The sequence below is a fragment of the Cavia porcellus genome, unplaced genomic scaffold, assembly GCF_034190915.1.
Source record: "Cavia porcellus strain 051 isolate PalLab524CR breed Dunkin Hartley unplaced genomic scaffold, mCavPor4.1 scaffold_7, whole genome shotgun sequence".
Lineage (NCBI taxonomy): Eukaryota > Metazoa > Chordata > Mammalia > Rodentia > Caviidae > Cavia > Cavia porcellus.
Genome location: NW_026947490.1, coordinates 49,499,584 through 49,518,935, shown reverse-complemented (window position 1 = coordinate 49,518,935; position 19,352 = coordinate 49,499,584). Strand labels below are relative to the sequence as shown.

The window sequence follows — 19,352 nt, the reverse complement described above, 5'->3', positions numbered from 1 at the left end:
AGACTCTATTTTTTCCTACACATATATACATACCTATGATAAGGTCTTATTGAACAATTATAATAAACTGTAACAATAAAGTTAAGGGAACTTGATCTCTCTCAAAATATCTCACTGTATTGTACTCATCCTGCTGTGATAATAAGAGATGATGTAATGCCTACATGAGATGATGTGATGTAGATGAAGGGAAGTGATTGACAGGCCTTGTGATGACAGTTAAGTGACCGCAAAGGGTTACTGAAATACAAGTACTGTGACACAAACGCAGTTGACCCAGCAACTCAGACAGCTACTCTGTGACTAACAGGTAGGTAATATAGTTAAGTACAGCACAGTTATAGTGGGACAGCATGAAACTTCATTATGCTTTCAGAATCATGTTTACAACTTATAAACAACTTTTTAAATTTACAACTTATAAATCATTTATTTCTGGGCTTTTCCACTGAATCTTTTCAGGCTGTGATTAATCTCAGATAACTGAAATTATGGAAAGTGAAGCTAAGAATAAGTGTGGATTATTGTTCATGTAGATGAAGTTCTGGGGAACTACTGGGATAATGGATCCCAAGTACACAGGAAAGTGCTAGGAAATGAGGCAAGAGAAGTCCAAGCCCAAGTAGGCCAGTCCCTACTTGCCATGCTTAAAGAAACTTTAATAAATGACAATCAAGTAATTTAAGCAGGGGAAAATACACTTAGAAAATATGACAGGTAGAGGTTTGTTTGAAAAAGAGACTAGAGAAAAATGACTTCCACAGTCCAAGTAATAAAACTACCCTCACTTAATGAAGTGGTAATGAGGCTGAAAAGCATAAAGTGAATTTGAGAAAGTTAAATTAATAGTACCTAATATGGTTTGTATGTAGAGATTTAAAAAAAGTTAGAATTCAATACTCTATAACTTTCTTTTTTTTAAGGGAAACCTTCCACAAGAGGTGATTTAGATACTGAACACATGGTTTTTAGACACACATGTTTACATTTAACCTCAGGGAACTTAGCTAGGGCTAGAAGACACAGAAAGAAAATAATTCAAAACATGACCATGATTTTCCCATCTCTTGATTTTCTTCATAACTTCAGTAATTAAAATTATAATGGAAAATTTTGATAGCCATAACATCCTCAATGGTGTATATGGTTTAAAAATGGTTATCCTATTTTAAAAATATAAATATTTCTTATTGCTCTCTTAGAGAACTGGGTTTCTTTCTGCTTACGTTATAGCACTGACTAATCTAGCCATTTATATAGAATTGTTTTCTTTAGCTGTCTGATGACAGAATAGAAAATCCTTTAGGGGATTCAGCTGTCCTCTCTTCCAGTATGATGAAAGATTTTATTTATTTATAATATTTTTCCTGTCCTTAACATGAATAATGGATGATAGGAAAATAACAGCTCATTTTTCCTTCCTATCAACTATCAGCAAGCAGCAGTTGGTTTTTAAAAAGCTTGTAATGCAGTTTGATGCCTTGATTTGATGCATGAAATTAATACTGAGCACTAACAGGTGGAAGATGCCTGGGACAGCTGTGCAGAATGTGATGCTGTGCGGGTCAGCTTCTCCTTGCCCTCAGCCAACAGTGTTCCTTATGTACCAGTGCCAGTTAACTGACACACCACCTTGCTTTTAGGAATGCCTGTAGCTGTACGGCATTTATAAATCCTATAGGTCAGATTTATCCTTTATAGATCTGCACTTCTGAAATTACTCCTTGTGAAGAAGAAATTCTTTGCCTTATGTGTGAATTCTATTTATAGAACTATTCTAACGCTGTGTGTCAACTATTACATATAATAGGAGCTTGAGCTATAGACTGGGATTTAATTCTTCAAAATACAATTCTGCACTGATTTCTTTATAAAAGTTAGGGAAAATACAATCGATGGTTTTAATCTAGATCATTTTAAGGCTTTGATGGGTGGTATTATTTCCTTATATTTACAGAATTCATCATCTCTGGATTGCAATGGACTTTAAATTACCTAACCCAATGGATTCATATACCACTTAGAAATACCCTCTGGCGAGAATCATAAAATGCTTAGTTTTACAATGTAGTAACTTAGAAAACTGCCAGAGCCAATTTCTAGGTTTGACAAATACAGTGCTTCCCTTCCTTCATTCTTTATCCTAGACTGCTGCAAGTAAGAGCAGAGAAAAAAATGTAGAAGTAGTCACTGCAGGGTCTTTTTGTCAACTGCAGTTTGCCACTTGAATTCTCTAGAGCTCAGATCTAATATGTAGTGATGAGGAGTGGCAATGTATCTCGGGTTAAGGCTACAAAGTTAGCCTGACAAACTGAAATCCTGACTTTGCTATTTTAGTAGCTGTGTGACCCTGGCTAAGTTGTTTAATGTCTCTTTACTTCATTTTCCTTTTTTACCAAACAAGCATTATAAAAATGGCTATCTCATAAAGGTTGTTTGAGAATTAATAGCTTGGTTAACACATATAACAACGTACTGCTGTGCCTTCAATGCAGAAAATGCTCACTACATGATAATCACTACTACACTAACATAGACATCAGCATTCCAAAACCTCCCCACATGTTCTGAAATGGAGAACTGTGAGTTATATACAAACTAACTACGAAATAATTTGCTTATTCACTACCTTGATATTTAGCAGTGATGAGTAATTTAAATACAGTTGAATATAAGCAAGCTTTTAAAAATGTCTTGCATTTCTCCAGTATTTAGATGCTATATCACAAAGGGCACACGTGAAGGAAGCACAAAGTTTACTGGCTACCTTGGCTGAAAAGTGCATTTGGCAGCAGAATGCCTTCTGCTAGTAGCCTTATGACACAGAGACAAAAGCCATGTATTCATCTAGTTCACATCAATTTAGCTTACAAATGATCAGATTGGTCTACTTTGAAAACGATTTCTCTAGAGGGTCCTTAAGATCACTGATTTCAACAAAAATTACTGATATCTGGGTTCTAGATCCTTGTTTTAAGAGGATTGGCTAAGGACTGTCTACCCATGGCAATGATGACTTTCTTGTTACAAAATTCTTGAACTAAATAAACAATGAATCCTCAGTTCTGTACTTCTCAAATTGGAATCTAGTAGTTTCCTAACTTTTATGTGTATTCAGATTTTGATTATAAAAGTAACTGATATAACAGGACATTTGGGTCATATTATAACTGTCATGCAACTTCATAAACAACAGTTGTTTTTTTTTTTTCATGACTATGAGAACACAAAGAACACTTCTTTAATGATTATGAGAGAAAGGAGCCTATCAGGTATGAGTATCCTTTTCTTTTTCCTCAAAACAACTGGTAATCACATGGAACAAAGTGGTTACATCTTTTTGTTTTTGTTTTAAGTATTTTAAGCAGTCAAAACCAGATGGAGAATTAAGTTATCCCTGAATCCTTGACAGTATGCAGTGTTTAAAAATTTGAAGAAGCTGTACCAAAATAGTATTATCTTCATTTGTAATAACTATTTCAGAAAAGTATAACATGTTAAACAAATTAAAAGGTATGTTTTATCTTTATTATTTTATTTATGCTTAATTTATATAATTGTTTGTATAAATTATTTTTATAGTTACAAAACTAGAAGTATAAAAATGTTTCTAGAGTTTAGTTTTGTTTTTACTGTGTGTGTGCTTAATAAACAAGTCACCACTGGTAGATTTAAGAGGAATATTCCTGCCAGCTATGATTACCCTGGAATCTCACCTGTACAGGAGGCTAACACAAGGCCAAACTGGACAACTTAGTAAGACCCAATCTCAAAATAATAGTAAAAAAAGTCTGGGGATGTCTCAGGGATAGAGTGCTTACCTAGCACGTACAAGGCCCGAAGTTCAAACCCCAGGAATGAAAAAAATAAACAAACAAACAACCCAACTTTTAAAAGTAAAAACACTCCTCTAAACACCTTGTACAAACACTTACACATTTTCCTCTGGAAATGCAAGTCTGATCATATTTCTATCTTCTACAGTATAAGATTCAAATTCCTTCAGCATGGCCTACAAGTTCCTTCAGCATGGCCTACAAGTTCCTTCAGCATGGCCTACAAGTTCCTTCATGATCTGTATCTTTTGTGCTTCATTTCCCAGGACCTCCCCTGCATTGCAACAACAGCGATCTTTGGAGTCCCATGAATTTGCACAAGTGTTTTTCTGTGTGAAAAGCTAGACTGCCTCATCTTCCTCCCACTCTTACCACACTCATCCTTCTGTAATCAACTCAAGAACTGTTTTCTGAAAAACCTTCCCGATAAATCTTCTCCCTCTTCCTTGATGAAGTTAATGTTCCTAGCACACAGTTAAGTACCTCATAAAACTGCTGAAAGGATTAAATGAAATAATTTATATAAAACAGCTAGGACAGTAAATACTTCATAAACAGTAGTAGTTTTATATGCAATCTCACAATATTCTGCATTATATCTTTTTTATAGTTCCTATCACAGTATTGTAATTTTGAATTTACAAGTTCATTTTTCTCTGCTACTATAAATTCCTTGAGAACAAAGATTTTACCTTATTTGTTTTAATACATTCTCTGGTAAGAGGGAGTGTTAAATGAAAATTTACTAAATAAGTAATGAAGCAAAACAGGATATAATTTTATCAGACAGGGCACCACCTAGGAGAAGATGGGGCTTTCAAGCAATGTTTTTTTTGGTTTTGTTGTTTCCAATGTTGTAAATTGAACCAGGACCTTTGCAATGAGCTACAACCTCAGTCCCTTGTTTTTCTTTTAGAGAGAGTCTCACTAAATTACCTAGGCTCGGTTTGAACTCACAATTCTCTTGTCTTACCCTTCCAAAACGCTAAGATTATATGCTTATGCTACCATGTCTAGCTTTTTCTTCGTTATTTTCCTGAAAAATTGCTAGATTATGCTGTATCATATAAAAATCCATTTTTAGAAATCTAACAGCAGTGTTTTGAACTAAACTTTTTGGGGCTTTCTATAGGAAAAGCAAGAAATCCTTCCTTCCTTCATCAACAGCATACTGAGTTTCACATTTTACTTTTCAGTCTAGCAGTATGCCACAATTCTTTACAGTACCTTAGATCTGAAAAATATCACTTAAATAACTACAGTTTGTCTGTAGGACAGTAGTTATGCAGTACTATATGTTTGTGCAAAGTGAACATATTGGGGAGCACCAGTGATGTATATACAAAAAATAAGGGTGATTATGCTAGCTCTGACTCACGCTCCTACTATTTATTTATAGTTTCTTATTAGTATGAGATTTGTTTCACTTGGCACAAATACAAGACTTCAACTGACTTAGAAAGGAAGATGTAAGAAAATGCCTACACATAAAACTTGTACAGCTGAGTAATAATCTGTAAGTTGGTACTGTATCAACAGGTTCCCCAGGGGCAGGTGCAAGAAGAAACCACTCCAGAATTACAGATTTCACAAATGCAGAAGTAGTGATTATTCCTCTATAGATGCTCTATGTTTATAAATGCTAAATTTACTAGTTGGAGCTAAATTTTTAGATCACTGTACAAAATATTTATGATGAATTCTTAATCTCTTTTAAAACTATTCACCAACAACAGAAACAGTCAAAAGAAAATTTTAAAGGGCAAACCAAAGAATATGTGGGTTTCAAACTGAAAAAAAATGTAATTTTTCAATGTTTGTTTACAATTACTCTCTGGCCTCTTTAATTTTTCTTAACATTTGTCACAAATTGATACTTTACTAGATATTTATTTTTATATTTGTTTGATGTCTCTTCCTAGAATGTAAGGTCTGGAAGGACAGGAGTTGTTTTTGTCCACTGATGAATTCTTTGCCAAAAAACAGTAAGGAACATGGTTATTCAATAAATACCTTGTGGGATGAATGACATTAAAAACTAATTAAATCTGATTAAATAATTCTTTAAGGATAGCGGCAGGTCAAAGTATTTTCTAAATACACAAAAGTGATGCAATTATTCAAAAAAGTCACAATTAGTATGAATAAAGTTTTTTTAATAGTATCGATTTTTGGTGTCAGGAATCGAACTCAGGACCTTGTGCATGCTGCTGAGCTATATCCCTGGCCTCTAAGACAACCCAATCCTAAATTGAGGAAAGAAATCTTTTATGCTCTAAACTTGTCTCACATTTACATATTTTAAAGAGCAACAAAAGTGGAACTGCTAAAACAAAAAAGAATGAAAGAAATTGCTAGTTTTAAAACTTAAAGAGTTCTTGTATTTACCATTACCATTCAGCTTAAAATGAAGGTGTTTGTTAAAAAATAAAGATTCACATTTTGGCATATGTAAAATATTCTATTCTAGTTTTATATTTTAAAACCAGGTCAACTGTGAAAACTGAATTAAGATTGAAAAATCAAAAGTAATTTATTTAGGATTTTTTGTTCTAATATTTTAGCTTACACCATATTCTCTACAAAATATATTTATCTTAGAAGATACTAGCTTTCAAATAACTAGCTACAAGAACAGTAGATTTCTAATAACCAGCAATCACAAACACACGAAATGTGGCTAACCATTTCTTTCAGTATGATAGAGTATTATATATGCTTACCTATTGTACCCTTCCAGAGAATAGAATTTGTAAATAAAAAGCAAATCCAAGCTCCTTGTAAAACTCTTGCAGTTCTAATACTCCTGCAAAACATTACTAAGTTTATTTAAAAAAACAAAATGAATCATTCTGGGGAGATGGAGGAAAGGATTATAGATGATTTTGCTTAGTCTAATGAAAACTAATTTTCCTCCTTCCTAGACATTTATAAGTTCTGCATACAATAACCCTATACTTTAAAGATCAATGCCCTGGGAAGAGAAGCAAAAATGTATTATATGTATACTATGTTAAAAACTGTGCCAGTATTTGATTCATTTCACTTAAACTTCTGAACCACCCCGAAAAAGGTAGCTACTAATATTACTGTATTAGAGATAAGAACATTAGGGTGGTTAACATTATTTCTCTAATCTTTGTAAACAGCCCACTAATAATGGTTAAAACCCAAATTCACCTGACTCCAAAGCCCATGTGACATGACTGCCTACAAAAAACTTGCATCAACTCCCTAAGTTTTTTTCTTTTTTACTACACTAAAAGTAATGACTCATAGCTGAAGAGAAAACCGTATTTTATTTCCAAATAAAGCTACACAGCAGAATAAACTATACTCCCTGCTATCTTTCTTTAAACCAATGCAGTGTATGTGTATACATACACTACAACACATTTTTATGTTTTTTTTTTTTCTTTTTGCAGTACTGAGTACTGAATTCAGGATCTTTAAACTGAACTGCATCCTCATCCATTCTATCTCTAAATTGTTCTGGTTGGGTTCAAACTTCTGATTCTCCTGTCTCAGCCTCCCAGAGTTCTGTGATCAGAGGTGTGTAGACATTACACCTGGAAATACATATATTTTTAAAAGATTCTTCCTAGGGTCTGATTATGAAGTCTTTTTTAAAAAAAACTAAATTAAGGGAAACAAATCACTAACAGATTAGATAATAAGTAGGAAACAGTTCTTATGAAAACCTTATTTTTAGTTCCTCTTTTACTTACTTTTCTCATTTCCAGGAACTGTGATCTACTTGGGTACATGTATCTGGGTTCCAGAATTTTGGTTTGGCAATATCTTCTGCTACCCATTACAGTATTCTATAATTACCCGTAGTATATCGTATGTTCCCAAAGAATATAAAAATAACATTTTACTGGTTAAGCAGAAAAACTGGAAATTTGAGGTTGAAGTTCAATCACAGGATAACATTTTACAAAGTTTTAGAAAAATCTACAAATTTACCAAGTCAAGGATAACACAAAGAAACCTGATAGCCTATTATAACCTTTTAAACTTGGTTTGACTTTAATTCTTCCATTAAAAGACACTGAGTAAAAACATGGCTCCAATACCCACAGACAAAAGTGAACTTATTTTACACTATGTATCATATATAAAATTAATTCAAAGTGGATAACAGACCTAACAGATGATGTTAACAAAAAGAAAATACAGATCTAATGACACAGTTGTGACTGTCATAACCTCCTAAAAGTCCATGTCCCCATGAACTTTGATTCATAGCTTTACACAAGGTATCTCAGAGTAATGAGGTCTCTGCTCAACTGGAAAGTGTCTAGAAAGATGTCCCTTTACAGGATGGTCCCTCCCTTCCCTCCAGACTCTGAGCTGCCACAACACCTGATATTTACCTAGCTCACCACAACCATCACACTGTATTGTAACTAAGAATTTGTTTTTTGTTCTCTAGATTATTACATTCCTTGATTGTACACACTATGTCTTATTAATAAACTATAACCCGACATCTGCTGTTTTGTTGCAGAGATTTCACTTTCAATCCATGGTCTCTTGGCCTGATATCAAGGCCTGACAACTCAGCTCCTTCTCTGGAAGGCTCACTACTGTCCTGGCTAGGAGAGCAGTACTGAGCACAATTCTTCTCTTATACATGCTCCCCTCTTGGCTTTTCTCCTACTTTGCTAGTTGCTCCTTTCCAGTCTCCTTTAGGGCAATCCTTCTTTATCTAATCTAAAATAATTCAAGTCCTCAGTCCTCTTGCCCTTCATTTAGAACACTAAATTCCTTTAATTTTTTTTTTTTTTGTGGGGCACAGGTGGTACCAGGAATTGAACCCACGACCTTGCACTTGCCCAGCAGGCACTGTGCCACTGAGCTATATCCCTGGCCTTTTGTCCTATATTCTCTTTCTAGATAAATCCATTATTTCCACTAACTAAACATACATAAGCTGAAAATTCCTAAATTTACCTCTTTGCTCAGATCATCCATGCCCCAAGGCCCAGATTCAGGGAGTCAGTTGCTTACTGAATGTATTCCTGTGAATATCTAATAGATATTTTAAACTTAAATGTGTCCCAAATTACTCCACATATTTATAGCAAACATATTATTCTGCCCTACTCCAGACCTTTTCATCTTGATACATGGTAGTTCTATTCATCAAGTAAACTCAAACCAGAAATCACATTTCCAATTTCCACTGAATCGTCCTGAAAAATATATTTAGAACTAGATATTGCTCTACTGCTATCATTAAATTGCCTGGATTTCTGAACCGGTCTTAAACGGTCTCTGTGCTGCTGCTGTTTCTTTTCCTCCTCTTCTTCCCCCTCCCCCTCCTCCTCCTCCTCCTTCTTCTCTCTCTGTCTCTCTCTCCCTCTTCCTCTGTTTCTCTCTGTAATAACTAAAGTCACCCTACAAACTAAATCATCCCTATTTTTCTGCTGCTCAAATCATTTCGTTGGCCCTTAGCATAAAATCCAAACTCCTTACCGTACTTCTGGCCCCTTCTAGTCTCCCAAACCTCATTTCATTACTTACCAGCCGTCCCACTCACTAGCCACCTGTCACACTGGTTTTCTTTCAATATGGCAAAGAAAGCTCTGTTCCTCTGTCCTACCTTATTGCCTTTGTACATGTTCTTTTCTCTGCCTGAAATTCTTGTGCTCTCTCATGTTTGAAATTCTAGTCAAAAGTTAACTCTCTGAGAACATCCTTGGTGATACTCTCTTAAGTAGGACTCTATGATTCTCTCTGAGCTCACTGCTGTTAGCATAACCCTTATAACACCTGTCAACCATTTTACTAATGTATAAGTTTGTTTACTTCTGGTCAGCACCATCAGCTACAATGTAAGTTACACGAACATGAACAAGTTACAAGAACCCTGGCTCCTTGCAAATCCTCAGAATATTTACCACACTGTTCCTTAAAAAAATGTGCTGAGGGACACACAAAACTAAATCATCTGAAACTAGTAGCAGACTAATAGAAAAAGTTGTGAAAACATATTATTCCATAATAAAGCAACTAATACTTTATATACTCTATACTGAAATCTTTTAAGTACACTAATTTTAAATACACTAAAGAAAAATGTATATTTTGTTAGTTTATTATATAATTATATTTTAAATTTTTCTGAAAGTTTTCAGAACTTTTATTGTTTTAACTTTAATACTTTACTAAAAGTCCAGTTACATGTTTTTTATATTTAAGGATGAATTATTGGCTTAAAGATGAGCTATTAGAACCTTTGCTTCCTTAACCCACAACTATATAATCTACATTTAAGGTAATAGAGAAGAAAAAACATACATTAGACAATTGTGTGGCAATCAGAAAAGCGCTGCTGCAGTTTGGATGCGAACTGTAAGGGCCTGTGTACTTAAGGCTTGGCTGCAAGTCTGTGGTGCCACCACAGTGCAAGCAGCTTGGGTCGCTGCAGCTGTGCCCCGCTGGGAGACACTGGCACCCTGGGCCCTCTCGTCTCTTTGACTTCCTGCTTCCATAATGTAAGCATGACATACTAAGGCACTACAGGTCCAAAGAGAACAGCACCTGGTGAACAGGGACTAAAATCTCTGAAAGCCTGAGGCAAAATAAATCTTTTCTTCTTTTAAAAGTTATCACCTCATGTATCTGTCAATGACAGAAAGCTGACTATAATACAAGTAGAATCCACCAGAAGACCTGACTCAAACTGTTGAGAAATGATATGTTAAAAGCTATTTTTCTTGCTTTACAGGCACTAAATTTTATATGTATACCCATACATATATCAGATAAATATCAGCCTGCATAGCTCTGAGATGTATTTTCTTAATTCCAAAGTCAAATTATTTTTTACTGTGCACCATTCCCTTCTGGTCACACCTCTTTTACCTCTTTAGAATAGATATTCAAAAGTTGCTAATTCAAAGCATATTTTAGGACAATTCATCAGCCTCTTTAAGGAACTTCAAAATAAACATGATGCTGTCCCCTTCAAGGCAGATTCATTCTTAACAGAATAAAAGTTATTCAACAAAAGAACCAGAAAAGAACTATCTATAAAACTTAATCTGAGTAACAGAGATCGATTTATTCTGCATGATTTTTAGCTTAATTTTCAAAATATATTTCAAGAGATATTATTATCAGACATAGATGACAATAAATTATTTACATGACAGTCCATGAAAAATTCAATAATTTAAGTTGACAAGCTTCTCTGGAATACCTTCTACATACAAATAAGTACAGCACAGGGGCTAAAATGCTAACACAGCTTATCCTTTTAGGACATCATAGACATATTATAGCCATGTTTCTACAGATATAGAGCTTTTGTAAAAAAAAAATTATTTACTTATTTTTTTGGTACAGGAGATCGAACTCATGACCTCACGCTTACCAAGCACTTGAGTCACTGAGTTAAATCCCCAGTCCAGATGTAGAGTTTATTCAATCTGAGGCTTAGTCATACTGGAGGTTAAGACGATACCACAGTCTGTTCAGCACCCACCCTAAATGAAAAACAATCTGTCCATGTATTACCAAGATCAATGTTTCAAAACTCTGAAACACAGAGATCTTACTGGGTGAACTGTTGCCCTCACATAAAATAGTACTTATGCTTTTAAAATATAATAGAATTCATTCACTTTGAAGACTAATTCCTATATGTACTATGAGACACAGATGGTCCTGACAAAAATACTCACAAAGCTACCTATCACATATTCAATATCACATTATGGTGCTAGGTATGAACTAATTTAGAATAGCAAATTGATGAGTTCGGCCTTCAGTTCATTCAGTCATTTACTGAATACCCTGCCACATACCTGGCGCTATGCTGTGCACTAGGAACGCAGTGATGACTATGACAAAGATGACTAAGCAACAATTAAGTAATTACTCAATTAACATACTATGCTCCCACTCTCAACTAATTATCCATCCTGCTGGCTTCCAGTGTGATTTCTATGACTAGGGACTGAACATCTCCTCAAAGCTTACCCACAACAGGATCCTCAGCAGTGCGTAGATTAGCAGCAATGTGTAGAAATAAATATCACATAACTATTAGCCTTAAGGTTTTTCAGGAAAAACCAACTAAGTGTTACTGCTCTAATTTGCTGATGGTGTCAAAAGTTAAACAACTCACAGTCCAAAACGAACAAATCACGATATATGGGGGGAAATGACATGAGTGTTCAGACCTTAATCCTGAGTCAGATCATAATTCATCAACTTTTCCTAATTATAATAATTGCTTTCCCCATAATTAAGTTTTATGACATCATCAAAAAGCTTGTACCAAATTCTGTTTAGATATGAAATGATTTAACAGGCTACTTTACTGGTTTTCTAATATTTTACGTAAGAAAAACCCTAAGACTATATAAAGCAAACAGTTATATCAACTTTCATATTTTTAAAACTCTACCATTATTAAAAACATCTCCTTATGACGATTTGGAAGACCTGTAATGTCTCAAGGAATACTTCAAATATTGTTTTTATTTTTTAAAGATCTGGTTTTACTCTCAAATGCTTTTTGGTTTTCTTTGTAGTCCTACTGCAAATAAACAAAAATTGTTTAACATTCTCTGTGTTTTGCTTTAAATGAAAGAAACATTAATGCAGATGAATAACACTGACTTGTTTCTTTTCCTCAGAACATCTGTCAAAGATAAAACATGGTTGTATTCTTAGACTTACATGTGTATAAAACAACCATAATAGTCTCTTATTTATCTTATACTCTACCTTTCTTTCTCTTCTATCCTTGAAACACATCCTTCCCCCTGCTGTCTCTCCCATTCCTCTCCCTTCCTCTTTCCTTCTGTCCTTTCCCCCCTTTTAATTCTTTTTCCTTTAACTGTACCCAGGATATTGCCTGGTCCATTCATTGTCAAATTTACCAAATTCTTCATTTAATCTCTTTCACATTCTCTTCCGTCTCTAATCTGCATTGTGTTCTGATTATGCTACCATAATGTAATCTTAAGTCACGTTGATTTCTATGCTTAAACAAGCCAAATGGGCTGTGTCACTTCTTCTCAGGGAGTTCTGTCACATCTGATATTGCTGACTACCTCCTATTTGAACACTTGTCCCTTGACCTCCATCCATGTTTTAAAGTAAAACAAGTTAATTTTTTTCTTCATCTGTACTATACTCTAATTTTCCTTCAATATTTCTAATAATTTCCTTGTGTTTCCCTTTTGATTGTCATTCCTCCCACAGTATACCTTAGATAGCAGGTGGCTTGGTTTTTCATAGGTTTTTGTCTTGGTCTTGTTCTCTTTGGAAAATAAATTCAAAGAAACCCAAAACATGTTTTGAACACGGAGATTAATGGAATTAAATTCCAAGTTGATGCCTTTAAAGATTTAGATATAAAAGCTTTAGAAAGGCAGTGTAAGTAAATTAATAGGAGCATAGGTTCTAGAGCCAGACTTTCTAGGTTAAATGCTAGCTCCGCCACTTTTAAATTATATCATAACAGACCTTTTCCTCTATCATGCTTCATGATGCTGTTTCTGCCTCAGAATGAGCCAAAAACCATAAATTGAAACTATTACTTTAGAAGTCCATTAGAAGTTACTATTCCAAAAAAATTCATTGAAGTTTTGGTAGGAGCTACAGAATTTACTACTTACAAATACAGGCAAGCAGACCCACTCAAGGCATACCCTGACACTGCCAGGTCAGATGTATAGCAGGCCCGCACCATGACCTGGGTGCCTCCTAAAGTGAACAAGCAGGCCCACACCAGACCCAGGGCACCCCCTACACACACACACAAAAGGGCATAACTGGAAAGCCAACTCCCAGCCAGCTCTATGTTTCGCTTCTACGGATTCAGGGCAGCATAGACAAGGACTAACCAATAACCTGATCCTGGACAAGGACAACATTTGGTGACAAACGGGAGCAAACAGATTCTGTGACTTTCAAAATTAATTCAAACAGCTCCCCACCCCCACCCCTATAGCCTACACCCAGCAGAGACCAGAGGCCTGTTCAAGAATAATTTACGAAAAGGGGCAAGAACACCCACTGGCTTGGTAACCACCGTCTGGAGTAAACATACAGAAAGGCCTCTGGTGCAGGGAGGGCAACTCAAAAACTTATTAGCCCTAAAGCTAGGTAGATAATATTATGACTCTCTGGATTCCAAAACTGCACATCTTAGAAAGAAACCATTGATCCAAAAACAGGAATTTTTCTTAGACTCAATCTATTTTTGAGTTTTCTATTTTTTAAGATTTTTATCTCTTTTTCATTGGTTTTTTTTGGGGGGAAGGGGTTCTTTTCTTTCTCTTTTCCCCTTTCAACATTTTTCTCTTCCTTATCTGTATTTACTGTATTTTGCTGTTTATCTTTTTTCTTTTTTTTGTTCATTCTTCTCTGTAACTGTTCTCTAGGACTACCAATTTCCTTTTACTCTTCAATAGGATACATTATCTTACTTTTATCTCCCCCTTTTCATATCCTATTATTTTTCAAATTTTGCTTTTTATATTCTCCAGTTCCCTACTCCCTCTACCTTTACCAGTGTAACTACTAATATCTAGTTAATATCTAGACAGCTAGTTAAATTTATGCTATTGCTGTTGAACAGTGTTCTATCGTTAGTAGAGGCAAAGCTGTCCTATTTAGTAGATATTCACTTTAAGTTAATAGTAGGTCAATATTTCTTCTGTCTTAGTGTTCATACTATAATTATGGATCTCTCTTCTATGGGTAAGGTTGATACATTGTTAATTGTTAGAATATATTAATATTCAGTTTGTACTTGATATTATAATTGATGCTGATTTTATTACTATAACAAAGGTAACACAGGTGTTACTATTAAATGGTTTTCCTGGGATCTCAATATTTAGATTGCCTTGGAGTCATTAAAAATACTGTGGCCCTGTACCATGGAGAAGGGGGTACAGGGCCGAATGTACTGCAACCTCCATCTCAAGTAAATGGAGGTGGCTGGATCATGGGACAGAAGCAAAGGCCAGCGTTAGCCATGCCTAAAAGAGACAATGAAAAATAGGTATTAAGTAAAAGTAGATGTTTTCCTCACACTAGAAAAAAAAGCTACAATCAACCATCAATCCTCAACACAAAACAAACAAGAAAAACATGAGAGAAATCAACAAAATGCTTGCCAAAACTCCAAACTCTCCCAAAGCTCATTCATGGGGCATCAAAGAAGAGGCAAGCAAAAACCACAAACCCAAATTATTCAAAATTATACTAGTGGAGACAATAAAACAGAACAAAAAGATACTTGGCAAGCTCACAGAAGATGTAAATAAATAGATACTGGGCCAAATGAACAAAATGATCAACACACCTACAGGAAACACTAAAAAAAAGCTAGGAGAGCTTTACAAAATGATGTAAAACATGAATGATGAGCACAGTGAAGAATGAGATTCCATAAAAAGCTTCCAAATAGAAATTCAGAGGGTTAAAAATTCCATCAAAAGTATGGGCATCAGCACTGATAGGAATAGATCTTTCATAAACATTTTGAAAAAATAACATAACCAGTCAACCTCTTTGCAATAATCAGAGCATTTCCCATAATTTGTCCAAACTTTCAAGATTCTGACTTATCTTGCTTGAATGTGTATAAGCATTAGACAATTTCCCTTCCCCAAGGGGGAAAACGCAGTAAGATGCAACAATAATCTATTCAAAAATGCTTCTTCCAAGTATTAAAAAATGAGAATGGGACAGAGTACCTTACAGTTCTACTGGCACAGAAAAATTGTTAAACATTTCACTCAAGTGATTTCTTTAATGCTAAAGCTTAGATTTAGAGACAAGAATGATGTTTCTCTGGCTAGCACAACCATAAATGACAAAAGAGATGCTAACAAAATTTTCTGCTTTTCCAGCACTTCTTATGTCATGTTTTGGGTCACTGAAAAAGATTCAAATGTCTTTAAGTGAACCAATGTAAAAATACCCTTTATTGATCATGAAGAACCAAGAATTTCTATACCTGTGATCTCTCTTAATAAAACATATTTAACGTAGTTCTGTTCTTAATTATGCACTGAATGGCAGGCATTGTGCTGGGTGTCACCAGTGGTAATAAAAAAGCATCTGACACAACCTACCTTTAAAAGATTTGTAATAAAGATAAGATGAGTCTTTTAGATTGAACAAATAGGAACCAATATAAGAAAGAACTTTTTAAAATAATATAACAAGTTGTCTGGTGTATTTATGAAGGTTCAAAGGCCCACCACAATCATTTTCTTACAAGAGGAACGCAGGCTCTTCCTTCCATGTAAGTTGCTGGCTTACAAAGCCAAGAGTACACACTTAACGAGATCAACCCTGTTTCCCTGATCACAAATGAATGGGCCATGAATCGTGAGCCAAGACTACCATAGCAGTTTTCGCATAAGATAATGAACAACTACTCATCTATCCTTTTTCTGTTTGGAGAGTTTTAATCAGCAATGTGTAAAAACACTAAAGTGCATCACTGAGCTGTTGCTGAACCACCAATGACAAGTTATTATTTCAACTCTCCATGCAGACCAGTGTACATTCCCACCTACAGAGCACAGGCGCAGAGGGGCTGCTTAGCCGCTGAGCCTGTCTCTTGTGCTGCTTCAACTCCCACATGTCTTACAGGGAGTTCCTATTCCTTACGGTTACCCTTACAACCCACAGCATACATATGGTATGCTAGTAAATATTTTATGTGACCAACGAGTGAAATACCCAGATATGGTACTAGTCTCAAATACATAAAATGCATGGGAAGAAAGGCACAGAGAAATTACATATATAACTGCAGCTCACTTTCCTCTTACAAATTATCCACGTATTTGAAACAGACACTTTACAGTGTTTACTTTTGTACTGAAAATGGAAAATATTGTAAGATAACTTAAAAGTGTTCTAAAAGCAAGCATCCATCTCATTTGAGAAAGAAGTATCAAATGAGTGGGGAAATAAGGCCATGAAAGTCAGACCAAACAAAGCAAAAAGAACTTGTTTCTAATGGGAAACTCCCTTAAGGAGATTTTAAAATCCTTTCTCTAAATATTACTGAATGAGAAAGAGGATGGTATTTTAATATTTATTGGAACAACAGATAAAACTAGTATTATTTCCCACCAGCCTTCTCAATGTTTTTGTTTCTCTTTCTTTGGAATCAGTTTCTTAATTTTACTTGAGCTTTCCTGTGTATCTGTTTCTCTCCCACGCTCTTGGATTCATTTTGTTATATTCTTTAACTTTTCTCTCCCTAAATAGGTTACCATAAAAACACATGAAGAAAAACCAAACACAAAACTGACATTATTTCTTACCCATATGTCAATTATAACTCGTTCAAAATCACTGGAAAGTTTGAAAAGAAGTTATTCTCCATTACCCTCACCATTCAAATCATACTAAAATGAACACCTGGAATTCAATGGAGAGATTATAGGTTAGGGGGTTGGAGTTAAAAATCCTTAAAGGAAAGTCAAAAGAACAGAAAACCTTTTGAGCTTTTGTCAGGGCCTCTGGAATCATAATCATTCTTTCTTGCTGACCTATAAAAGGAAATCAGTAGTCATCCAACAGTATGTCTGCTTTAGAGAAAATAATGTCAGCAGCTCAAACGTAATGAGTTTTAAAGGGTACAAGAATGTGTGGTATGAAAGAATAAGTTTGGGACATAGTTGGTTTATTAAATAATGGTACACTGAACATCAGTGGCTACTTCATATGTTAAAATAAAAAAATTTTATTAAATGTATGTTCAATTATAAAAGAAAACAGTATGACTTGCTTATTGTGAGCTTCTGTTATACATATCTGGTTCACACCAAGTTGAACCTGGGGTTTCAAAAGCTCTGAATTTCCAATGCAGTAACTTCTGTTAATGAAATTAAGAACCTATCTGAGAGACAAATTCTACATTCTCCTGCATAAGAAATGATGTTCTCTTTCCAGAAAAACATTACTAAGCATGACTTCAATTTATGGCTTGTCAGTTGCTACTTCTAATATTCATTATACTGTTTTAATCAAATAGTAAAGTATCCTGAACTATTTTTTAAAAGGTAGGAAAAACTATTTGGCTATTTCCATGTTTTAAAAAAAGCATTTTTTTTACAATAACTTCCACAACACACATTGTTTTAAGGTACTGAGCTCCATTATTCTCTGTTTGCTTTTTTGAGACAGGGTCTCACTATGTAGTTCAGGCTGGTCTTGAACTCATTAGGTAGTGCAGGCTGGCCTCAAACTTGTGATTCTCCTATCTTAGCCCCTGGAATGCTGGGATTACAAGCACCATCACACCTGGTGAGGATCACAGTTTTCAAAGTTATACACCCCCACACCCCACTTTAAACAAGACTATGTCAAAAGTAAAGCAAATACTTAAGTTTTCATCAGACAGTACAGTTGAAGACTTGCAGAAACCCTATCTCAGCTGCTCCCTCGCTGCTAAAAAGGAACTTTGAGGTCGGTATGGTACAGAAATATACCAATTGTCTCAGAAACAAAGGTGAGCACAAGGACTCTGAAAAGACAGAGATCATGAGATGCCATGGCTAAAGTATTTCAAATCTCCTACTATATTTGACCAATAACTGAAAATATAAAAACATTAAACTGCCAAAATTATCCAATAGACAAATCCTGAGCTGCAATATATTTATTGTTTAGGAAAGGAATTAACTAGTTAATAGAGTTTCAGTGGTAATAAGAGAATGAGTTATTCTATTGTCAGTGTATATTTTTTTCTAGTCACACATCCATTATTACTTGTTTGTTTCTTTCTTTGTTTTTAAGATAAGGCCTAAGATTCAAGCCACTGAGGAGTTCTAATTCATTTATGTGTTCCTGGTTTAACATAACAGCACTGTAATGGAGATAGTCACATGGCAATTCTATGAAGAATACATTGCCATTCTATAGGAAAAGAAGATAGAATGTATATAGCTACGCATTCCTCCACTTAGTCTAACACTAGGAATGATCAAAAGTGCTAGTATAAACATTTATGTCTGCATGACCTAACTGACATTCTTCACCAATGAAGGTAAATGATGAAGAAGAAAGGAAAGGAAAAATAAAGAATCTTAGCAAGCTAGATCTCAACATTCTCCATGAATACATTAATTAGCCCATGATTCATTTTAAATTTATATTTCAGAAGTTTTTTCTGAACAACAAAATGGGAATTGTCTTTTTTAAAAAGCCTAAATTAGAAATTCTGATGTTTTTACTTTTTGTTTGATTATACAGAATATGGCTACAGAAATGACAAAGAATAAAAATCAAGACATAATTTATAGCTTTCTAAATATAAAGTCACAGCCTGATATCAATTCCATGTTCACAGTCATAATGCTGAATGGCTCAAAGTCAAGCATGTATTATCGCGTTTAAACTGTTCCAGCCACTTAGTATATTTCACACTGCTTCCTATCTTCCACATTTTTGTATCAGTCCAATGTCTTATACACATCAGACACTTAGAAATATTTACTTTATTCTTTCAAA

General features: G+C 34.7%; 2 protein-coding genes across 3 annotated transcripts in view; both read right to left on the bottom strand.

The window, feature by feature from the left end:
* The window catches only part of Atf6 (activating transcription factor 6), a 188,476-nt gene that overhangs the window by 80,904 nt on the left and 88,220 nt on the right, over window positions 1-19,352 (bottom strand). The gene's annotated exons all lie outside the window — the stretch shown is intronic.
* Window positions 1-19,352, bottom strand: part of LOC134476966 (proteasome activator complex subunit 3-like) — a 56,063-nt gene extending 36,711 nt beyond the window's left edge. The window contains exon 1 of the mRNA XM_063253568.1: window positions 1-19,352. This exon is cut by the window's left edge and continues 36,711 nt beyond it. The gene's annotated coding sequence lies outside the window, so the exon portion shown is untranslated.